General features: G+C 43.2%; 2 long non-coding RNA genes across 4 annotated transcripts in view; one reads left to right on the top strand and one right to left on the bottom strand.

The window, feature by feature from the left end:
- Positions 1-24,852, bottom strand: part of LOC143831323 (uncharacterized) — a 211,091-nt gene that overhangs the window by 82,487 nt on the left and 103,752 nt on the right. For 2 of the 3 annotated variants that reach the window (XR_013228820.1, XR_013228822.1), the window contains one exon: positions 19,076-19,242. This is a non-coding gene — a long non-coding RNA (uncharacterized LOC143831323). Of the gene's footprint in view, positions 1-18,869; positions 19,243-24,852 lie in introns of those variants that run through there. The other variant, XR_013228821.1, reaches the window with a different exon arrangement.
- On the top strand, positions 687-23,904 carry LOC143831324 (uncharacterized). Its single transcript, XR_013228823.1, has 3 exons — positions 687-860; positions 16,396-16,534; positions 22,840-23,904. It is a non-coding gene; the product is annotated as an uncharacterized LOC143831324 (long non-coding RNA).

Genomic DNA, 24,852 nt, shown 5'->3' with positions numbered 1-24,852 from the left:
ATGAAATACACAAAGTCACAACACAATTTAAATCAAAACATACAACTCAGCAGGTCCACATTTCCTCTTGAAACTGGTGATGTGCTGCTAGGTTGTCCCCTCAGGTGATGCTGGTGCAAAACCGTGGCTCACATAGGACTGCAGGTCACCGGTTAACAGCCAAAAGGCCAAAAACCAAAAACCAAAGGCTTGGACTTGTCTATATCCAGGTTTTAAATTTATTTATCTAAATGACCTGCAGAAAGGGATGGACAAAATATATTTCCTGAATACACCCTGCTAATAAACCAGCACTGAAGAAAAAAAAAATACTGTGGTACTCAGGGGCAGGTGAGCATCCTGGGGCTAGTATGACCCTCCCACCTCCTTCTCCAGCAGCAAAAGACAGCAACTGGATTTTTGCATTTAACATTTAAGTGTATTCATTTAGTGTTTTTAGCTTTTATCTGTATTTTACCTTAGATGGGATTTTATTGTGATGGGGCCGCCCTGAGTCTCAGGAGCGAGGGAGGGAAGCAAATAGCATCAGTATCATTCTAAGTAAAAGAGCTGAGAAAGGCCAAGACCTCGGGAGATCGCCGCCAGCGCCAGCAGAGTGCTCAGGGCCGGGCTGAAGGGTCCGATGAACGGCGGGGGGGGGGGGAGTCTAAGGCTCTTCCCCGACTCCCAGGGAGGCACGGAGGCACCACAGCCACACGGAGCCCGCTTTCGAGGGGTTTATGGCGCAGGAGCTGCAGCCGGCAGAACATTTCCGACGCCGTAAAGGCAGAGGGGGCAGGAGGAGCCATGTCGGGTGCTTGATCTCACATGGCTTAATTGCTTGGCACACCGGGAAAGGAAAGCAAACCTTTCATTGGGAGGTTAGAGGGCCGGCAGTACAAAGCGCGTTTTTCTTTCCTCTTAATTTAACATTAACGTGGCTTTTTTGTTGTTGATCTTGTTGCCGTTGCGCATGGCCGTGGCGCTGCTGCTTTTTTGTGTGGGTCGTAATTAAATAAAAAAGAAAGGGGGGGGGGGAAGCGCCTCCCCTCCTTTCCCTCCTGCGCCGTTCATTAGCGCAGCTGACATTGACGCAGACAGGCAGCCTAAAAAGGCAAGCTAAAAGGGCTCGGCTGTCTGAGGGCCCCCGCCGCTTGTTTCCTTGGCAACGGCAGGCCGGGGGGGGAGGAGACTCAGAACCTGTCAGATGGAAAATGTCAATTATAGCATATCGCTCTAGACGAGAGAGGGAACGCGAGCGAGACCGAACAAGCGGCGGGGAGGAGGAGGAGGAGGAGGAGGAGTGGAAAGCGGCGGGGAGGGGAGGCGGCGATGGCAATTTGGTGGGAGGAGGAGACGCTGGCGGGAAGAGCGGCGCTGCAAAGGAGAGAGGCTGCGACAGAGCGAAGGGGACACAGCGGTGGGAGGGGCGGGCAGAGCGGAGGGAGTAGCTCTCCTTCCCTGGCCGCCCAGGCGTCGGCCGACAGTGGTCTGGCGCTGCAGCGGCTCCGCCAGCCGGCTTGTTGTTGCCCGGCGGCAGGATTCAGAGTGCGCGGACGCAGCCCTCGCCCGGTGCGCTGGCGGGTTGCCGTAGCCATCAAAATGGCGGTCCAGAAAGCCCCCGCCTCCGGTCGCTCGGCCAGGCCCCGCTGCAAGGGGGCTCCGGCTGCGCTTTCCCTCTAAAGAGGACGAGAAACTGCTTTGGTCGGCAGCCTTGGGCGAATACGGCCGCCGTGCATGAAAGAGGGATCCGAAATAAACGAGAAACAGGAATGCATTTGTTTATTTGTTTGTTAAAAAGAGCCCGGCAGGCGTCTTGTGCTGATCTCAAGTCCCCTGGGCGCAAAGCAGTAGCTCAACGTCGAGCGGAAAGAGAGATCGCCTTGCCAAGCGGTGGAGAAAGGGCTGCAGACGTTCTGCTAATAGTAATCAAAACAACTCCTCCTCCTCCTCCTCTCTGCGCACAGCGCTCCCCCCCCCCCCCCGCGCCCTTGTGGGAGGCTGCTGGGGAACAGCCTGAGACAAAGAACCGCCAAGGATAGGGCGACGGTGCATGGTGCAGTGTGGCTGAGGAGAACTTAGGGGTGGATTTTAGATGCCTAAGGGAGATGCCTTGCATCAACACAGCTGCCCATCTGAATCGGCACGTGTCGTCATTAGATATTCTCCTTAATTGTACCGCTACACCAGCAGCATCTCTTCCTCTCCAGCATGCTCTAGCGTGCACTTGGCACAAAAGTGGTACTGCATCTCCCCCCCCCCCCCCGAAAAACATAACTACTAGGCTCAAAGGGATTTGCGATTTAGCCCATCGCACTGACACTTGAACAGGATCCTGTGTATCACAGGGAAAAACACATCCTTTTAAATTAAAAAAAAAGATTCTAATGTGTGATAAGCAGAGAGCAGGAGGGCAGGGTTCACTGTGCCAGAGGTGCTTATGGGACAAGAAATCAATTTGATGAAGCACTTTGCAATGGCTTTGGAATGTGAACACTGTTTCCTCCTCAGTCAGCAAGCAATATGACCAGGGTGGCAGTGGGGAGGGGGAGGAATCCCAACCCCAGTGATTCTGATCATCAGTTAGACCTTGAGGGTTGCTTTGTGTAAAAGTCATTTTTACATGACTATTTCTTTGGTGGGAAATAGTCTGTGTTCTACCTGTTAAGCATACAAAAACGCTGCAATAGATAAGTGTCCATGAGGCTGATGAAAATATGTTCAAACACAGAGAGAGTTTCTACAAGGGTGACATTTTGAAAAAAAAATTAATTGGAGGGCTCCAAGCCATACATTTTGATACTTTTCATTAGTGTGGGAGCCTCTGCATTCATATTGTTTATCACCTTACAGTCCCCATTACATCACATAAGTGCATTATATTTTAGACCACTGAAGAATACTCCAAGGGGGGGAGTTGAAATGTATTTGGTTATTTGGTCATTATCCATGTGTCAAAATGTTTTGGATTCGTGCAATATAGTGTGATATACATTGATGTTTTAAAGTTTCATAGATGCACATGTAATAAATATTGATTTTGATTTTTTATACTTATACCTATTTTGCTGCTGCTCAACCCTTTAGAGTAAGGGAAAGAGCCATGATAAGTGAGGTCTGTGTTTCAAATGTCACATCTGTCACAAACTCACTAGGAAGCCTCAGGCTTAACCTTCTCCCCTCGTCCGCAGTATGGGAATGGCACCCCCTTGTCTTACACAGCTTCTCCCCTCATCCACAGTATGGGAACGGCACCCACAGCTGTAGAGACTACAAGATAAAGTTCATGGAACATTCTAAAGTACCAAAGATATAATAAATGTATCTGTTTTGATATGTGGCAAGAAACTCCCAATGGCAGTTGAGGTGTTTGTCCTTGGCTACATGGAAGTCATATGCTATTTATTTATTGAATTTGTTTCATTTACATCTAGCCTGTCTTCCTAATGGGGATTCAAAGCAGCTTACATTATTCCTCTTCCCACTTTTCCTCATCTCCTGCAGTTATAAGGACCAAACTAGATTAGGTGACTTGTTGTGGATTGTGTCCAGCTCCCTGATCCAGCTTTCAGTCCAGTGGGGAAGGGGGAGCTGCCATCTGAATCTGAAAAGGGGCCCTGAGTTCCCAGCAGCATGACGGACGTATGGTTTATTGTCTGAAAGATCCAGTGAGGAAACCTGTAAAGAATCATTTCACTTGGCTATTAGTCTGTGGGGGAATGGATGTCCTATTCACTGAAAGGTGCTGCAGGGTTTCCTGCAGCTGTAGAAAATCCAGGTGGTATTCTTCAGCGGTCTGTTCTTCCCCATAGCCAAAATGAAAGATGTAAGAAAAGGTGGAAAGTCTTATAAGAAATAATTTTGGGGACTTAAGCACGCTTGCCTAACTACGGAAACTACAGAAACTACAAAGGTGGGCAGCGTATATTAAAGGATGACAACTTTTCCTGTCTTGTATGATGGCCAATTTGTGTCCATATGCAGGCCATAGCTGCCGAAAATGTACAATCTTGCTGTCTGTATAAGCTTGTCCTGCTGCTACCTACTGTACTATGAGTTAGTTCAGATTCAGAAGCCATGATCCAAGAACAAACAAATAAGCGAGCTGCTGGTTGCCACTGTCCAAATAACATTAGTTGGCCAGAGGCACATGTATACAAGTGTATCATTCCCGTCCTCCTACACTAGCAGTATTAAAAGGATCAATGTGTTTTACAGTGATAAGCTGCAGGCAAAAGGGCAAATGACACATTACATGGTAGGGCATGTAACCTGTCCTGACAGTCACCTTTCCCCCCCCTGAAGAAAAGCCTTTTGGGAAGTGGCCCTTTTACATGTAGAAAAGTGGCAAGTGCATAGGTCCTCCTTAACCCCCCTGTCCCAACTACCTGTAGTTTTGCTCCAAAGAATTTTCTATTGCTGTTTTCCACACACCCTGAATTTCTAGGCATATTTGTCACCATTTGGTTCCTGGTCTGAATGGGAGATACATTATCTAGGAGGCAGGCATAGAATTCCTAGTAGAAAAAAAATGCTATCAAGAAAGGGGCTACATATCTTCTTTGTCACTCAAAATGTGCCCTCTCAAAATTTCAGGAAAAGTTACCACTAGGACTGTGTTATGCATTTGTGTATAACATATGGAGCTCACAGAGCCAGCGAGGAACTAAGGTTCCTGACTTAAAAAAAAAAGCTTTAAAAATGTTATTTAAAAATAATACACTACTTGTGGCGCAGAGTGGTAAGGCAGCGATATGCTGTCTGGAGCTGTCTGCCCATGAGGTTGGGAGTTCAATCCCAGCAGCCGGCTCAAGGTTGACTCAGCCTTCCATCCTTCCGAGGTCGGTAAAATGAGTACCCAGCTTGCTTGCTGGGGGGTAAACGGTAATGACTGGGGAAGGCACTGGCAAACCACCCTGTATTGAGTCTGCCATGAAAACGCTAGAGGGCGTCACCCCAAGGGTCAGACATGACTCGGTGCTTGCACAGGGGATACCTTTACCTTTACCTTACACTACATATTACAGAAGTGCTATTTTTTACAGATGTTAAGTTGCAATATTAGATTTAAAAAGGGAAAAACCTGTTCTAGGAGACAACTTCCAATGAGAGTGAAAAAAATACTAATATTACATCATTATAATGTCACATCACATACTACGTACTATATTTCAACTCAACCAATTCTCCTAGCAAAAATGATATCTAGCTCATCATTTACCGTCTTGAAAACATTATTTCAATAGAAATCTTTAATTAAAATTGTTGGACTTTTACGCTGTGTTTGTTAATAGAAACATTTCACTAGATGTTTTGCTGTCTTTGCTGCTGGCATCTTCAGTAATCAGGCTGTTGTTGTAAAATTAATGAGTGTCCTAAGGAGAAAACTTTATTTTTAACTCTGCTATGTAGGGAGATCCTCAGTTTGCATTCTTATGCTGGCATCATCGGAATTTTTGTTCTCTGTGAAATAATTGGACAATGATGTAATTGTATTTGTTTATTATATAGTAAAGTTTCTACACTTTTCTTTCAGTTGATGTTCTGAGGATGCTGTTCTTAATAGCTTCTCTTCTAGATGAATTATAATAGCCATTAACCTTTGCAATTACTTCTATGTTATCAAACAAAATGATGTGATTTTCTTCTATAGTGTGCTGGACAACAGCTGATTTTTTTGGTGGTTTCAGTCACATATAGTGTTCCTGTTCAGTCTTCCTTATAGTTACTGAGCAATCAGTCATCCTAATATAAACCTTACCAAAACTCACAAGGGATCTTATGTACTCTAAAATATTTGCAGAGGGTGAAGTTGATCTTTAACAAATCTCAGGCGTTGACATTTTTTGTGTGGGTGTAAATGTTGTCTTAATACCTTTCATTTGCAGGATCCTAGAGAATCTGTCTATGTTCCTAATTCCAATAATTTGTAGAACATTACACAATTACTCCAATAATTCGTGGAACATTATACAATGTAGTACTCTTTGGAAGAGCCAGATTGGTGTAGTGGTTAGGAGCGCAGACTTCTAATCTGGCGTGCCGGATTTGATTTCCTGCTCCTCCGCATGCAGCCAGCTGGGTGACCTTGGGCTCGCCACAGCACTGATAAAGCTGTTCTGACTGAGCAGTAATATCAGGGCTCTCTCAGCCTCACCCACCTCACTGGGTGTCTGTTGTGGGGAGAGGAAAGGGAAGGTGATTGTAAGCCGCTTTGAGACTCCTCCAGGTAGAGAAAAAGCGGCATATAAGAACCAACTCTTCTTCTAATTAGAAATATAGTGTGTAAGTGAAAACCCATCTCTCCCCCTGCATTCTTTTGCCAAGTCCAGTGTAGCCCCTGGGTTTATTAGCAGCTGCCGCCAGGCCCAGTGCTGCCTCCAGGTCCTCCCTGGGATGTGCCGCTACCCAGCCCAGCACGGAGTCCTATGGCCCATGGCTCTCTGGTAGCCACTGTTGAGCTTGGAGCAGCCTGGGCTGCTCAGCCATTAGGAGGCCTAGAGCAGCTCCTGAGCCACACAGCCACCAGTGAATCCAACACGGAGTTTTGGACTGTGCAGCTGTTGCAGAGATGCCTAATGTAAGTGTGTTCTCTGTGTTTGCACAGAGAACACTTTTACTTGGGGGGGGGGGGGTTAAATTCTTTTTTGATTTAAGAATTTTTTTGCAAATCTTTTTAGCTTCCATGTGGCCCCAACCTATAGATTTAGCTATCCACAGATGGGGGTTGCAGGTTGCTATTAGAATATAAGATGATCTAGGGGTCCATTTGTTACACTGATAAAATTGCATAGGGGGCATTTTGTCCATGCCCAACTATACTATTGAGGCCAAGAATTTGGGCATATATGATTTAAATATCAAGAGAGCATTATGTTTTTTTAATGAAGAGAAGGAGGGGGCATATACCCTGCAGACTGCATACAGAACTGCAGGCCAGGACTTCAAGACCAATTTGGTAACAATTTTCTGATGTAGCCCTTTAAATACACACTGGTGTGGACATACCTTTTAGATGCTTCAACGAAATAACCTGTCCCATCTGGACAAGTTGAAGTCTCTTGCGATCTAGAGTCTTTCAACTCAGCCCACTTCCTATAATCCTAATGTGGGGGGCACTCACCTGTTCGGGTCTCACAATGGATTGCTTAAATGAAAGAAGATGACAGAAAGTGAGAAAGAACAAAAGGATGGAACAGGAAACTCTGTGACATGGATAAATTTCTCCCTAGCTGAGAGAGGTTTCATTCTTCCTTTGCATAATTTATCAGATGCATTATATAGCAGTACAGAACTATATGCAAGAAAAGGTAAATCTGTGCATATTGAAACTCTGTAAATGATACCCCCTCATCAAGGAGAGTGTATTGAAGGGCTGTTTCCTGCACTACAGTTCAGCAACATGGATGAAATCCAGTTTGAAACTTTAAAGTGGGAAATATCAATATATTTAAAAGCTGATATATGGAATTTGACCAGAGGGAAATTCCACATAGTAATGTATGAGACTATTCTATTCCAGAAAACGGGTGGGACTGTGTGGTTGAATGCTATACATGCTATATTTTAAAATCTGTTATACATTTATCAGATGATATGACCATATGTGGTCATGTTGACCTGCCTCCCCCTCCCAAAATAGCCAATGATGGGGCTGAAGAGGGTGGGAAGGGGAGGAGCCCCCAGATGGATGTGTTATGCTTCCCAAATATATTCTGCGTGATCGTACTACTACTTGAAGCCTGAAGAGTGCTTCAGAGGTTTCCTAATAGTTAAAAGGTTGAGAAAAGCTGATGTAGCATATCAGTGAGAAAGCTGTATTGGAATTATTTTTCTGGACATGCTATAGTTCCATGGGCAGGGAATTCTTAACATGGGAGAAGCATTCAACAATACAATTCTCCACCTGCCTTCTAAAAAGGGCTGCATTGTGTTCTTCGCCTGGACACGCTGATAGACTATAAATCCGAGAAAGTGTAGCCATTTCCAGCCTACTCTCTTGGTCTTGTAGCACTATGCTTTTCTGACACTGAATAATTCTGTGTGATGTTTTTTTCCAAGCAAAGGAAACGTTGGGAGTACTCCAAGGTCATTCATTTCTAAGAAAAGAATGAAGAGTTGTAAAGGGGGAAATGTATTTAAACATTTCTAACTTGCTTTTGAGGTACTCATAAAGCATCTTAAATTCTAACATAAATCCATTTATAGAATATAATCTTTTTAAGTGGGTTGTTCCAAAGGGTGCTTGCTATACCTAGCTCATTCTAAAGTGAATAAGCTGACCTGCAATGTATTTTGGAAACCTGGGCCAATTATGCACTGTTTTCCTCTTGTTTTTTAACAGTCCATTCCCTGCAATTAAATCCCTCCCCCCACACACACATCTCACACTGCTTTCTGTTCAGATGCATTTTGCTTCCCCCCCCCTCTTTTGCATCGGTTTTGTGACTTTCAGTTGCCACCATGGAATCAGTTCACTTTCCACCTGGGTTATCTAAAAATGCATTTACCTTGGATTTCTTAATTAATGTGTGCCCTACACAGTTTTCCGCAAACAGAATCAGTTCCTTCGGGGTTTATGACCCTCAGTAGCCCATGATCATCACCACCCACATGTCAATGACTCACCTACTGAGTGCATTCCACCATCTTCAGAGATTTTTTCAGTTCTCTCTTTGCTCTCCTCAAAGACAGCATGCATAGCTTTATTTTCTTTAACTTTGCCATTTAGTTTAATGCATAGGCACATTTAATGCTAGACTTTTGACACTAGATTCCCACTATTCAAAACAGTCTTATACGGAGGCTGTGTTATACAAGGCAAAATATCAACTTTCCAATTTTTAGGAACTTGACAGGGGTGGCTAGTACATCACTTCTATAGACCAAAGCTACACGTGGACAATAGTTTGGACTGAGGAGTACCATCAGTAAAACCAAGAAAAAATAGAAAGAAGGAAAGGTGTCGACCAAACTTGGCGGCAGGTGATGGGAGTTTGCTATTTAGTTACTTTGGAATCTGGCATGTTACCTTGATGTAGTGCAACTGGGGGCCTGAGTTGAGCTATGCCTGGGACCACCCTGGTCTTTGCCCAATATCATGCCAAATTATTATCCAGCACACCAACAAGTGGTGATCACAGCCTAATCCTTTTTGTGGAATATGTCTTAGTGTTCTTTTCTCATTTCCCCTCTGCATCTAAGTGGCTATTTTCAGAACTGCAATGCAGGACTAGAAAGTCTTTTGGTGTGACCCAGCGATGCATTTCTTATGTTCTCAGGTTGGAGTGGGTGGTAGCCTGAAGCATCACGTAGTAAAGCTGTAAAGACTGCTGGGGTGTGTGCGTTTGTCCTGTTTCTGGGTTTTAAGTAGCCCCGTCTCAATCTCCGTTTAAGGCACGTAATCTATACTTGGATTTCATTATTATGTTGGCTGCACAGACCTTAATGAGCAAAGTTTTGGGGCTAGGCTATAGAAGAGACAAGGATTCATGGAGGTTACACCAAGAAAATCAACTCTACTGATTTGTCTTCAGAGCAGCAGATCCAGTCTGTACCTCATGAATTCCATGGAAGTACAGACAGCACAGGAAAGTGCAGAGAAGTAAAAACCTGCCACCAAAACTAATTTGCCACAAAATTCACCTGCAACAGAAGACAGGTGCATTGAGCAATAGGTTTATGGATGTTGGATCCTATGAATATAATGGGCATGTGAAATATAGGGCATAAACTGCTTCCAATTGGAGGTGAGCAGGGAAAGTCTCCCCACTTAACTTTATGCCACACCCTGAGGCTCTTTATTGCTGCCATTAACCACAGGCTTAGCGCCAATCAACCCATAGTATAAAAATCAATTTTTAGGCCTAGTAGGATTTACTTGCTTTTGTGCAGGCAACAAGTGGAAACAACTGCTGACTTTCTGACTTGAGTGGATAGAAGCATGGTTTAGAAAAGGCAGAGCAACCTGACCCTCTCCAGGGCATATCTTGGGGAAAGAAGCAAATTGGTAAAGGGAGTGTGGGGAAGAATAGAAGGTGGGAGTTACGCGGTCTCAGAAAATGCCCTGGAAAATTTCTCTTTTCTCCCTGCTGTCTCATGACCTAGAGTAGGCACATAGCTTTGGGTAAAGCATGTTCAGATTTCAAACCAGAATCTCTTTCTCAATGGAGTATTTTATGGACAAAAAGTGTGGTAAGCAAAGGAGCTCAAGTCACTGACAAAATGACGATGAGAAGAAGGGGCAGATAATGTGGGAGGATCATGACAGCCTCTGATTGTCACCTTTTAAAGTGAACTGGTATACGTGGTGAGAGCTCTTTCTATACATTCAGAAACTCTGAAAAAAGCCAGATTCATGTTATCGTGGAGAAAGCTAAGTGTGCATCCATGCAGTGTGGCTCAGTGGTAGAGTATATGCTTGGCACACAGAACGTTTGACCTCTGGCATTTCGAGTTAAAATGGATCAGTAATAGGCGATGTGAAGGACTTCTGCCTGAGACCCTGGAGAACTGCTGCCAGTCTGAGTAAACCAAGGGTCGTCAAACTGCGGCCCTCCAGATGTCTATGGACTACAATTCCCATGAGCCCCTGCCAGCGAACGCTGGCAGGGGCTCATGGGAATTGTAGTCGATAGACATCTGGAGGACCGCAGTTTGACGACCCCTGGAGTAAACAGTACTGACTTTGATGAACCAATGGTCTGATTCAGTATGAAGCAGCTTCATATGTCCATGGGTAGCCTCTATGCAGGTGGGCCATGGAATGTGCATAGATAATAGCACAGCTTGCCACTGCAACCCCCCTTCCATCCCTCACATCCATTTGTCACCCATCCTTGGGACATGGGACAAAGGCTTCTCAAAGCACACGGTTATATTAGTCAGAGTCTTCTCTGATCATTCAGTAGCTGGAATGGGAATAATGGAGGAACTTTCTGAGCTTTCCAAGAGATAGAAGTGTAATGAGCATAGTAGATAGTGCTGCCCATTTTCCAACATGGATCCCAATGAGCTCTTAGGTTTGGGTTTTTCTTAAGGACCTCTAACTGAGCAGAACTGGTACATACATGTACTAAATTGTTTCTCCTTTTTGTTTCGTTCAGCTAGCTATGTATTATAATTGCAGCTGTCGGTTCTCTTCAAATCTAAAATGTCAATCAAAATGAAAGATGTCATAATTTAATTCTGTACTGATCTGAAAAAGAAGCCCAAATGGTCTTCAAAGTGAAGAGAGATTTAGCACTGTCACCATTAAAATGTCTCTCAACCTGCAGGAAGGCACTTGTGTCAAGGAATGGAATAAACCCCCCCTTGGCAGAATTAAATCAATTGACACCCACTGGCTATTTTTGCTATCTACCCTTCATGACCAGGGAATCAAAGTCAAGTTCTAATTCCCATTTGGATTATAAACTGTTACACAGAATTCAGAACTGGGACAATTATTGACAACCAGTCACCATCTGATTGATATTATTGCTATTTAGATATATGTGGCAGCCTGGGCCAATCTCAGTCGCATTGTGACAATGTGAAAGGAAACATGTAGTCAGACGTTTCATAGATTAATCGGTTGCTCTGTGACTTGTGAAGCAGAAGCATGAACACTAAATATTTGTGCTCCACTCTGAAATAGAGAAAATATTTTTCAGAAGCAGATAGGATAGGAGCTATCACCTGTGCACATTCAAATCCCATATGCAGGGGTGAGGCAGTAAAAAGAACTTAAGCAAAGGGAACAAAGTTTGAATCTAGTGGCATCTTTAAGAACAAGAAAGACCAATCATTTGTTTGGGTTTAATTCTGGGTGGAAACCTCAAAGTAGCTGTTTTATTACAAAGGAACTTCAGGAATAGACTAGAAAGGGAAATTGCAGAATTACATTACAAAGAACAATGGAACCCCCAGGACTTAACAAGAATATTGGGTTTTTATTTCACTACATATGTTAACCTCATTTGGTCCTTCCATCAGTATTGCCACTAATCCCCTAGAATAGCAATATATTTTCTTTATTTTATTTCTTGTTTGGAGTAGTAGAGTGTAATGTATAGTAGAACGTCATGTAATTTGGAATGCTAGATTTCCCTGGTCTGGGGACAGAGGAGATACACTACACAGCTAATTGCCTCACCTCAAAAAAGAGGATGTTGTTCTCCTTTCCATGCTTGAGAGGAGATGGATGGAGCATGATAGAAGAGTCTCAGTTAACTACTCTCAGCATTCCACAGTAAGAAGCGTACATCTACCCATTCATTTCTAATTTTGCTATATTTATTTCCTTCACTATGTTTTCCTTCAGAATTAAATACATCTTCTGGAATAGTACAATTATAATTTACCTCTTTATTTCATTCATTCAATTTATATACAGCTCTCCTCTTGCGGCTCAGGGCAGTTTACATGCAGGAGCTTCCGGCTTTCCGCAGGGCCCGGAAAATGGAGCTCTTCCACCAGGCTTATGGTTAAGGCCAGCAAAGAGAAGATCTCTGCCCCCCCCCCAAAAAAGAGGAGTATCCCACCATGTGTCATCTGTGGTGGTCAGCCGCTCCCCTGATTCCCAGCGGGGGTAGGTGGGGGTTGGTTGCTGCCCTTTTTGGTAGTTGTATTTTAATCATTAGTTTTAAGGAGAAATAGGAGTTTTAGAGGATTATACCATTTTTACTTTGTAACTCGCCACAAGCCAGCTTTGCCAAAAGTGGTGGGTAATAAATTGAATAATAATAACAACAACAACAACAACAACAACACGAATTTATAAAAGTCATAAAAAATTGTACAATAAAGATTCAGTAACTACATCAATTGATAATAACAGCAATGACAGTAACATCACTATTAACTAATAACTGAACTGTTTATTTATTTTAAAATGTATTGACCACCACTTCCGGACCAAGCTGGCTTGTGGCGGTTTACAATAAATCCCCTGATAAAACATCCATAAAATTACAGAATCCTCAGGCAGCATAATCCCATCTTATTCCCCCCTTACATGATGGCACTTCCCCTGCACCCCTTCCCCTGTACTATCTGCCATCCTCTGTGGGGGGGGGGGCGATTTCTTGCCCTAGATGTTCAGGGCATACTGAAGAGGGACCCGAGATCTTCCGCAATGGCCTGGTGGAAGAGTACCATCTTGCAAGCCCTGCAGAACTATGACAGCTCCATCAGGGCCCTCAGCTCTTCCCAGAACTCATTCCACGCGGTTAGGGTCAGAACCAAAAAGGTCCTGGCCCCAGTCGAGGCCAGGCACACTTCCCATGGGCCAGGAACCATCAGCGGATTCTAACCTGCAGAGTGAAGAGCCCTGTGGACAGTCAGTTCCTCAGATTTGTGGGGCCCAGACCATGGATGGCCTTAAAGGTTAATACCAAATCCTTGAACTTGATCCGGAGTGCAATTGGCAGCCAATGCAGCTGCCTTAGTGGGGTGGATATAGGCCCTTCAAGATAATGACTGTAACCCCGCAAGTCTGTCAGTGCAGGTTGCCCCATGGTACGCTTGATGGGCATATTTGGGGGTGGTGTTCTGGGGCCCCCAGTAGTAGTAGTAGTTGGTTCAATTGGCTTCAACTAAATGCCTGGTGTAAGAGCTCTATATTGCAGGCTCTGCAGAGCTGTGCTAGCTCCAACAGGGTCCGGATTTCATCTGGGAGCTTGTTCTACTGGGTAGGGGCCAGAACAGAGAATGATCTGGCCTTGGTTGAGGCAAAACTTGCTTCCTTGGGACCAGGGATCATCAGCCAATTGGAGCTCTTTGAGGGGTGTAGACAGAGAGGCAGTCCCTCAGGTATGCTGGGCCCAGACCACATATGGATTTAAAGGTAATTCCCAACCTTAAGCCTGATCTGGGATTCAGCTTGTAACCAGTGCAGCTGTTGGACTATGGACCAGATATGGGATCTCCATGGTATTTTCGAGAGAACCCTGGGCATTGCATTCTCGACCAGCTGTAGTTTACAGATCAAGGATAAGGGTAGAGTAAGTTGCAGAAATCCAATCTAGAGGTGACCATCACATGGACACTGTGGCTAGGTATTCTGGGGCCAAGTATGGTGCTAGTGGTAAAAACTAATGTGGTAAAATGCCAGCCATGCCACTCTTGTGATCTGTGCCTCCATAGAGAGGGAGGCATCCAGGATTATGCCCAGATTTCTGATGCAATGAATCACTGATACCTGCACCCTATCCAGGTTGGAAAATATATAGATCTGCAAATAAATAAATAAAATCATGCTTCCTTGATTGGACCCTTCCTGCCCAGCCACAGGAGGGTTTTTTTTTTAAGGGTTGAGCTTCAGATGACTCTGCTTGAGCCATCCCATCAGTGCTTCCAGACATCTGGCTAAAGATTCGGGCGGCCATCCATCAGGAAGCTGGGTGTCATCTGCATATTGATAATCTGGATATACACTTGATCTGCATAAAGTGTAAATACCATTACATAATTCCCTGACATATTAGCATGTCCCTTGATGCTTTAGACAAGGCCACAATTGCAGATACATTTCATAGAATGATAGAGGTGGAAGGGGCCAGAACTGCACCACCCAAACTGATATGAACAAGTCAACCAGAATGCAACAAGTAGAAAGACATGGGGCATCCCATCCATATGTTAGTAAACTTTTAGCACTGCAGTGGTTCACAGTTACTCCAGTGTAAGTTCCTTGTTTGGACTGGACTGCCTCTGCATAAGATTGTGTGATTCAAGCAATTTAGTCTGTATGCTACAAGAAAAGGCCCTTTCTTCAGTGAACTTATATAAGAGTAGCCCTGTTGGGTTCTGCTGCTTCCACTGTACATGAAATGTTTGATCTTCATTGCTTTAAAAAAAAAAAAAAGCCAAGCTTCGGAAAAAATTGTTTTAACATATTTCTCTAACTCAAGATTTTTGCAGTCCTGACAAAATATTTGCTTTGGTTGGAATTCTACTTTATCCTTTGTGAAAATGGGAGAAGAGCCATTAGAATTTGGTAAGATCTACAAAAAGTCAGTCTGGAGTAGTAACCTTGGCTGAATCTGCACTTACTTTGCTTATTCCATTGTGGATCCTGCTGAATCCAGATTGATTTGAACTCGGGTCTTCCTCTCTCCCCCCCCCCCCGCCCCATTGAAACAGAAAAGTGTTCTGCATGTAGTTAGGGAAACTCAGAAAGGGGGGGGAGCCAAGCGCAGCAGGAGCCTCTTTCATTCTTTTCTTGAAGGGGGGGGGGAGAGGATTGGAGACAGCAGAGGAGGGAGAAAAAAACCAAGAGGCAAATGTCTACCGAGAGAAGTTAGGGCTTCTGGAGTTTCTGCCAAGAGAAGTTAGGGCTTCCCCTTTAAAACAAGATTGCAACCTGGGAACCAGTCAGGGCTTCTCTACAATGGAGGCTCAGCAGCAAGTTTGGAACAGGCAGAGCTCTGCATGCATTCTCACACCGATTTTTCAAATATTGAGGGTTATATCCATTCTAGGATATTGTGGGGGAAAGGTAGGTTCCCTCCAGATCAATCATGCTTGTTGCAGAGGGAAAATTTAAACTGGACAAAATCAAAATGGAAATCACATTCAGTGTAGACGGCAGGGACTGAATCAACCTGGGATTGGAATAAAGTGCTTTGCAGATTCAGCCCTAGTCTCTACTAGCCTCCTCCTTTTCAGTAGCCTGACTGCTAGGGAGAAATGAAATCAGACAAGCCCATTGCCATGTATCTTGGAAGAAGAATAGGATACATATTTGTTAAAGAAATAAAAGAATCAACTATGACTAAAGTGTATCTTTAATGGAGCAAGGGTATTATCCTGTCTTTGTTCCTAGTTAATGCTGGAGCCGATGCTGCTTTGGAAATAGTTTTTCTTCTCACTGGGGGCATGCACGTGTGGCTGAATATTTGTGTTCCTTCTTGCTTTTGGTCATGCTTCCTCACTTCTTTCAATGCTTATGATACATGATCAAAAAATGCCCTAAACAGATTTTCTGGAAGAAGATGGGTTATAATAAAGAAAATAAGATTCCTCTTAGTCTCTCTATTTTTTACTCAATTGCTTTAGGTGGTAAGATTATAAAAAATGAAAATCACAGAAATGTGATTTGGAGATGCAGAAACAGAGAAAGGAATCTTCCTTTCAAGGAGATGAACATATAAGAAACATAGCATAAGAGTATGATCTTACCAGAGTAGACTAGCAGTCTGTCCAATATCCTGTTTTGGTAGAAGTCAATATCAGATACAACCTGTACACTACAGGAGAGGGCAATAAAAGAACACTGTCATTTTGTACCTGGTAAGTGTCAACCGTGTGTGTGTGTGTGTGTGTGTGTGTGTGTGTGTGTGTGTAAGAGAGAGAGTATTTAACTGTCAACACATGGGAAATATACAAAGCAAAAACTACATGGGGATTTCTCTTTGCATATTAATTGAACAGATGCAGAGGAATGTACTGCTGAAGCAAGAAAACCAAAGATGAGAGAGTGCACATGGCTTTGCTCCATCTTTGTCTCTCCCAGGCAAGATTTGCTGTTGTTGTGGAAGAAAGCCAGAGCAAATCCCGCTTTGAACAAAAGGTCAGGTAAAGAGATGTTGTCTATGATGCTTCCTCCCCCCTGCTTTTTTAAGCTAGCAGCTAACAAGACCAGTTGCAACAGGAGAACTCAGCAATGAGTGTGCTTGATTTGCAGAATCAGCAAACAAGGTTCACAGTCCACTGCCTAGCACTAACCTGGGTGTAAACTGCACGGATCTTTTTTTCCAATCCCAGGTCGATTCAGTCCCTGCCATCTACACAGAATACAATTTCCGTTTTGATTTTTGGTGATTTAAATTTTCCTTCTGCAGCAAGAAGGATTGATCCAGAGTGACCCTACCTTTATTGTGCGATATCTTAGATTGCTTTTAAACCTCAATATATTAAGATTCATATTGAGAAAGCAGGCTGTTTTGAATCTGGGCTCTCTTCCGTGGTAGAGACGCCCTGATTGGCCAAAGGTGGCCATGTGACAAGCTTGCCTTAAAGGAGAAGCCCTTAATTTCAATTTCTGTCGGTCTTGGATTTTTTTCTCCCTCCTCTGCTTTCTTCGATCCTCTCTCCCCCCCACCTCCAAGAATATAAAGAGGCTTGTCTCCCCCCCCCCCTTTCTGAACTACCCTAACCACGTGTAGAACACTTTCTGTTTCAATGGGGAGGGAGGGAAGAGGAAAACCCGAGTTCAAATCAATCTAAATTCAACAGGATTGACAATGGAATAAACAAAGTAAGTGCAGACTCAGCCCTAGAAAAAAAGAAAACTTCTTTAATCAGGAATGTGATGCTGGCCCAATTTGTTACAAGTAGCCATTTTTTAAACTACTATGGAAGGTTCATTGCATTTGGTCTAGTTTTAGGAAAAGAGAATGCAGGTGCAACAGTTGATTAATGTAGTGTAGATCTGCAGGTTTGGGGGCACAAACTAGTCCATGCAGGACTGTCATGGCTGTAAGAATATCAGAATTATATTCTCTCCAGATAGTCTCTCACTTGCATGGAAGGGGGAAATGGCCATTCCTCATTGCTTCTTCCCAGCATCCAGTAATCTGAAGCCCATTGCCTATTAGTATGCAGGTTCCAGTTTCACAATTTACAATCATTGGCAGAAATACCTGCCACTCTTTTGGCCTAGCCGCTTTTAAAGCCATATGTGCTAGCTGCCATTTCAACATCACGTGGCAATTAATAACATAAATTATTGAAACATTTCCATTTTTTTGTCCTGAACTTACTGCAAACCAGTTTAGTTATATGATTTCCAGCTGTAGTGTTTTGCGATACAGGGGAACTTCTCCATTCAGTCTCTCCACCCCATTAATAATTTTATAAACTTCTATCAGGTATGTTTTACCATTTTTTCCCTTTAATGAAAAAGCCCCTCAAACATTCTCTTCCTGCCTTCCCTTCCTTCTCAAAGAAGGTACTCCGTCCCTCTGATTGTTTTAGTACTGCAGTCTTGGTTGAGTTCCTGAGCTCACAGCAGGAGGAGGGGGGGAGAGAGAAATTCCCCTGAGAAACATCCCAAACTCCTGGCCATGCACTTCAGTGCCAAACCAGACATTCAGGAAACCACAGTCTGGACGAACCCCCCAGGCTCATTGAGAATTCCAAGTAAATCAAAAAATAAAGGCCAAAATCTGTCTGTGTTCCAGCAAATGAAACCTATGGTTTTGCTTTGTCATCTAGATTTTGTTATAAATTCACAGGAGACTTTAACAGGGTCGCATTGCAATTATATTATGTTAATTGTGAAAGTGAGGAGGGGCCATAACTCTGGAGAAGGGAACAAGCTTTACACATTCAGTCTTTGTCAGCAGTGCCCTTGATTGACAGCATAAACAAAAAAGTGATGTTTTTGAGTTATGTATGGGCACAGAGTTGCTCCTTCTGTGACAATGCAAGGGCTCCTGTGGATGTGCTTCCTAGATCATGGGGTGCAATTCCTTGAACTGGAAGATGTTTTGGGCCAGCCCTAAACTATACCTTCAAATTGAAATAGATTAAGTGACAGCGAATAATGTTAAGATGTGAGAAAGATCATTAATGAACTGGTTTAGTTACAATGCAGTCCTAAACACAGTTACACCGTTATAAGTCCACTGATTTAAGACTCAAGGGTGCCACTCTGTTTAGGATTGCACTGTTAATGTATTAATTCCAGACTAAAAGTACAAGCAAAAGTGTGCACAGTGGAAAGATGATCAACTCTTTTTGTACAGTGGTCAACATCATTTCATATATCTCCTGATTTGAGTAAAGTATTTATGCCACTTTACTGAAAAATCAATGCTACACCTGTGGTCTTTAAGCAAAATGGTCTATTGCCACCACCAAATGGGCCACACAAACAGTTGTATTTAGAAGCTGTTCTATCTGTTATTTTATTTATGGATTTTGCATTTCTCTTCTGCTTCCCTTCTCCAAAATCACAACTTTAATGTTGAAAAACAAACACGATAAAAGTTTGTCACCATTAGTGGATGAAAAATAATTACTAAAACCATAAACTTCAGAAAGAAGGTTTGTTTAAATCCTCAGGAGGCACTGTAAAATATGGGTATAAAATAAAAATCTCCCATACCATCAGCCAGCATGAAAAGACTCCCGAATAAGTGTCAACCAGCTGCCAATATGCCAAAACGAGGTCGCCAGGCACAGTTCCAGTGGAAACATTCCAGAACATGGATCCCAGCATAGATAAGGCCTTGAGATTTAGTGCCCTTGTAGAGTTCACAGAAAACATCCACTCTGCAGATGAAAGTGAGAAAATAACATATGGAAAGAGATGCTGCCAAAGTATGCAAGCCCCAGACGATAAAAGGCCTCACTTATAATCACCAGCACTAGACCTTGAAGCATATATACCACCTGTGTAGTTGTGCCAGAATAAGAGTACTATGTTCCCTATTGGAAGGCAAGCTGCAGCATTTCAAATTGGCTACCATTTCCAAACTGTGTTCAAACACAGTTCCACCTCGGTCATGTTTCTGGAGTCAACGTAGGAGCGTACAGATCCTTGATTAATTGTTTAGTTAAGTGTGACCATCAAAGTTTCACTCATTTTACAAGCACATAAAAAAATATAAAGAGATCATTGTTTGCTAAAGCTCTTTGCTGACATCTTGCCTCATGCTCTGTTGTCAAAATAATACAGTCTTGTGATGATATTATGGTAAATATTCTGATTTCTGATTCCAAAGCCTGTATGTTTGATGGCAACTAAGCATCTTCTCTCTGACTTCTTTCCTCTGTACCCTTAAAGATAAGCATGTCCTTCATTATTGTCACCTGCTCTATCATACACTCCTATCAAATGAGGCTTGCTCACTCATAAATTACTGCACAAACCATTCCAAACAATAAAGGCAATTTTACTTACTGAACCATTAAATTTACATACTTAAATTAGACTCAACCAGACGTTGCAAGGGGATGTCTTGCAGCCAGACAAACAATGAATTTAGGGGAAGAACTGTCGTGTCCCCACCTCTCACATGAAATTAATGAGGTGCTTCAATTTAATCATCATTAAAATTACATCTTTATTTAGTTACTTAGCAGAGTTTGACTCAGAGGCACACAACTGAACATACGGAAGCCCCTTCAACAATAACTTTTCCCAAGGAGAGCAGGGCTAGCCGGTGACTTGACTCTCCTATCGCCTCTGAGTGCCTGGGCAAAGTGATTGTGTGTCTCTTTTAGAAAGCACAATCATTTCTGAACAGGAGACATTCAAATGGAGTTATTATCAGTCACATTGGAGAGGAAGACAAGAAATACAGTTTGAAGCCAAGGCTGAAGGGCAAGAAAGAAAGCAAAGAAGAGGTTCCCATTTCTTCCTGCAGCAATTCTTTTAAAATAAAAAAAATATATGTCCCACATATCAGAAACTCATAATAATTTTAATTAATATAGTAAAAGTCTAAAATCTCTATTGAGACAGGACAGATCAAACATGTTTCTCCAAACTGTTTGGGATGCTTGCAAAGCTTGCTGTGGCAGGTCTAGTACAAGGAACATTTTTTGATGTAAGTGGTATCATAAACATAATGCTAGATTGAGAATTGAATGAGTATTGAAGATTTTTCTGTCAGCTCAGATAACTAGCCGGTTATCCATTAGAAATTATAATTCAAAAAAGGAAAAAAATCTGCTGGACTGCAGTGAGGTCATGAACGGCAGGATATTTTAATCAGAGAGTATCTGTTTGGTTGACATTTAAGAACAAGATGCCTTGAAAACTAACAAAAATTTGGAAGTCAGCTTTGGTAGCCAAGTATAATTTCCTGCCAGCCAGCTGTGTAGTCCGATTCCACAATAGGATTGCCTGTAACAATAAAGTAATGTCTAGTCTAATCTGGACTTTAATACAGATGCCTTAAGAGATGATGTGGGGAATGACAGGATTGTGTTCTACTGCGAAGGCACATCAAAAATGATGTCCAATGGGGCGATCCCTGTTTTCCATGATTTCGCTAATCACCTTTCAAAGCCAACCAGATTTGGTGCCATTGCTGCATCCCGTGCCAATGAGATGCACAAGTCAACCACTCCGGACAATCTACTCTCCTTCAGACTTGTTCAGATAACTGCCCCCTATGACTTAATAAAGCTCGCCTCACACTGAGAAACTGCTAGGGGGCACAGAACAAAACCTGAATTGTAACTGAAGGGAAGAATGCAAAACAGAGCTCTCACTTCTGGGGGCATGGCCAGCTGACATCACTTCCAGGGGTCCTCTAAGCCTGAAAATGTGTTTTTGAGACTCCTCCACAGTCAAACTGTTGAAAAAAGCTGCTCTAGACTAATGGTTGAGTTACATCGGGAGAACAATTGGACTGACCTCCCTCTTCCTGCCTTTCTCATTGAGACTCAAGCCAGATTATACAGTGAAAATCAGTATGATCAAGAAGATGGGACACCCAATAAACAGTGCAAAGGAAAAAAAACCTGTTAAAACACTCAATTGAAGCCTCCACAGAAAAAATGCATTTCTTCACACTCCTACTATGCAGTTTCTGTTTTGCACTGTTTGATGTGTTTAAATGTTTATGGTTTGTTTAAGCTGCACTGTTGATTCCTGCCTGCTTTCAGAGTTCTGCAATCCACACCATATTGTACTGTTTGTTGGGAGGAGCTTCCAGTCCCACAGGATTATGGGGGAAAGTCATTTAGGGAAGGCTGTTTTTTTGTGCAACTTTTAAATGGAGAGGTTGACAGTTTAGGGCTGTGCGCTTCGGACTGCTTCAGTCGAAAAATCTCCGAAGCAGGTTTGCTTCAGAGACAAATCGACCAAATACAGCCTGGAGCATAAAATCCCACAGGGAGACAGAGCCGAAGTGCACTTTGTCACACTTCAATGCGCTTTGGCTTGCCTCAGTGCCCGCCCGCCTGGAGCGATGTTCCTCTTGCGAGGCCTGCCCTAAAGGGAGGCGAGTGAGAGCCCCACCCTGGCCTACTCCCTGCCCAGGCTGCTGCCACCACTCACTCCCTCACTCACCTGCGGCTGTTCCCTCAACCCCCGTCCGGAGGGAAGCGCTCCTGGGTCTCCACCCACCTGCTGGAGGGGTGACGTGAGCAGCAGCCTCCATGGCTGCCACTTCCCCTGAGCACCACAGAGTAAGTGAATCATGGAGGGGAGCATCCTGCTGGGTGTGGCTGAACTGGGGCAGGAGCTGCACCAGCCCAGGAAGGCAGTTGTGCCAGCTCACTTGCCCTGGAGGCAGAGAGGGTAGGCTTTGAGGAGGGGGAGTCAGGCCCTTGTTTTTTCCACCCCCCCCCCCCACAAAGCAAGCTCCATGCCTGCCATAGCAACACAGCTTAAAGACTTTAATGGGTGAAGCGCTTCAGAGATGTCTGAAGCACTCCGGCCAAAGCAGCTGCTTCAGCCGAGTTTATACCAGTCCAAGGTGGGTCTTCCGAACCTGAAGTGGACCAGATTTTTCTGTTAGTGCACATCCCTAGTTGACACACAGGAACTCAGCACTCATTTCAATTCCCTTGTCACTGCCCTCACTGAAAATTTATGCTATGGTTTCTTCCTAAAGCCCAAACAAATACTATATGGCTGCAATGCTGAGAATATTTTTCGTTGAATAAATACTATTGAATGCAATGGAATTTATTCTTTTTTTGTATTGCTTTATTATTATTTTTTAACTTATTTTTCATTAGACAAAGAAAAGAAAAAAATGACAATACTAACACAAGTGCTTTGAAAAACAAAACACAATATAATTAACTAAATACACAAATTAACATAATTACATGATTAACTCCCATGCATTGCTAACTGAAGAATTATTTTTGTATTTTACTACATTTTAGTCTTGTATTTTACTACAGAGATGGAGATCCTGTGGCTGGATAGGAAGGGACCAAGCGAGGAAGCATGCCTACCCAACCTGGACAGAGTGTAGTTGTCAGTAGGTCACTCCGCCAGAAACCTGGATGTGATCCTTGATGCCTCCCTCTCCATGAAGGTACAAGTCATGAGAGTAGCACAGCAGGCCTTTTACCACCTACACCAAGCCAAGCTGCTAGTGCTCTGCTTGGCCTCAGAACACCTAGCCACAGTGATCTACCAGCGGTCACCTCTAGACTAGACTTCTGCAACTCAGTCTACGCAGGCCTTCCTTAACCTTGATCCGGAAACTGCAATTGGTCCAAAATGCTGCAGCCAGGATCCTCACAAATACTCCATGGAGATCCCATATCTGGCCTGCACTTCAACAACTCCACTGGCTCCCAGTTGAATTCTTGGATTAGGATTAAAGTCTTGGTAATCACCTTCGAGTACACAGTCTGGGCCCAGTGTAACTGAGAGATTGTCTCTCTGCCTATACCCCCCAAAGTGCTCCTACACTCTGCCACTGCCAACTGCCTGGTGATCCCTGGCTCCAGAGAAGCATGCAAGACCTCAACCAGGGCCAGAGCTTTCTCTGTCCTGGCCCTCACCTGGTGGAACAAGTTCCCTGAAGGGTTCAGGGCCCTTCCTGAACTACCAACATTCCAAAGGGCATTTAAAGGGAGCTCTTCCACTAGGCATTTGGTTGAAGCCAGCCGACTCAACAACATCTGTTGGTCCCCCAACCTCCCCCCCTCCGTGATCTGAGGCATGTTGACCTCCTACAGGTTCATGTTAAAAGTTGATTGTTTTCACGCTGTGAATCTGTTGTAGTGTTTTGTTATAATCTGTTATGATCAAGTTTGCCACTGTATCTTTGTTGTCACTAGATTTTGATGTATATTCATAATGTTTTATGTAAACCACCCTGAGCCTTATGGGAGGGCAGTATAGAAATTCAAGAGAATAAAAAAGCTTTCCAGACGGAATCAAAGTAATTTCTTTGACAATCTCCTTGAATTATTCTTATATTGTAAGGATTTTTTTTCTAGAATCATAAGTTGGTTTAGTTTGTTCCACCATTTATCACCAAATTTTCAGCATTTTTCTAATTGTTGGCAATAATCATCCTGGCAGCTACAATCATAAAATGAATCAAAGGTTTTTTTTGTTTACAGCACACATTCTGATTCAAAAATAAATTTAGGAGAGCTAATGAAGCTGATGGCTCTATCTTATTGTTTGTAATTTCCTGTATTTATTTAAAGATGCTCCCCCCCAGAATTCTTTTAACAACTGGACAATCCCACCACATATTAACATAGGTCCCCAATTGGCCACATAAATGGAATGCTCCATATTATCTCCCACAAACTTTCAACTAGATCTTGGACCAAACTTCACTTAATTAGCACACTGATCTGCATAATATATCCTGTGTCTTAGTTGCAGAATCCACAATCCATTTGAATGCCAACCTGATTTGCATAATATATCCTGTGTCTTGGTTGCAGAATTCAGAATCCATTTGAATGCCGATCTCTGGAGCAATTTTTCATACTATGATCAGTGCTTGCACCTTTAAAGTTGAAGTATATTAAACAAAGGGGAAAAATTTGAAGGAAATGTTTCAAAAGAAAAAAAACATCTGGCAGGAGGGAACTACAGCCGATGGAACAAGTGTTCGTGGGGGCGGAAATATAATTTGCCTACGTTAAAAATGCAGTATCAGCAGAAAACTCTGAAAAGGCATAATACACCACCGCTGGATTTAGAGAGACATCTTAAAACAGGAGCACAATTTACATGCACATAAAGGGGTGGCTGCAAAAGTGAAAAGAACTGAACCTTTCTCCCATCAGTCCTTTTGGTATATGGAAGGCCAGGCTGACATTAGGCAGGGAAAATAAGAACCTTGCTCAAAATAGCAGGCAATTCAATTCATGCGAGTCACCTGAATGGAAAATAATCTAATGCTGCAATTTTGGAGAAACAATCTAGAGTCACTCACA

Source organism: Paroedura picta, chromosome 3, assembly GCF_049243985.1.
Source record: "Paroedura picta isolate Pp20150507F chromosome 3, Ppicta_v3.0, whole genome shotgun sequence".
Classification (NCBI taxonomy): Eukaryota; Metazoa; Chordata; class Lepidosauria; order Squamata; family Gekkonidae; genus Paroedura; species Paroedura picta.
The sequence above is the reverse complement of the archived record's forward strand: the minus strand, read 5'-3'. Positions and strand labels throughout refer to the sequence as shown.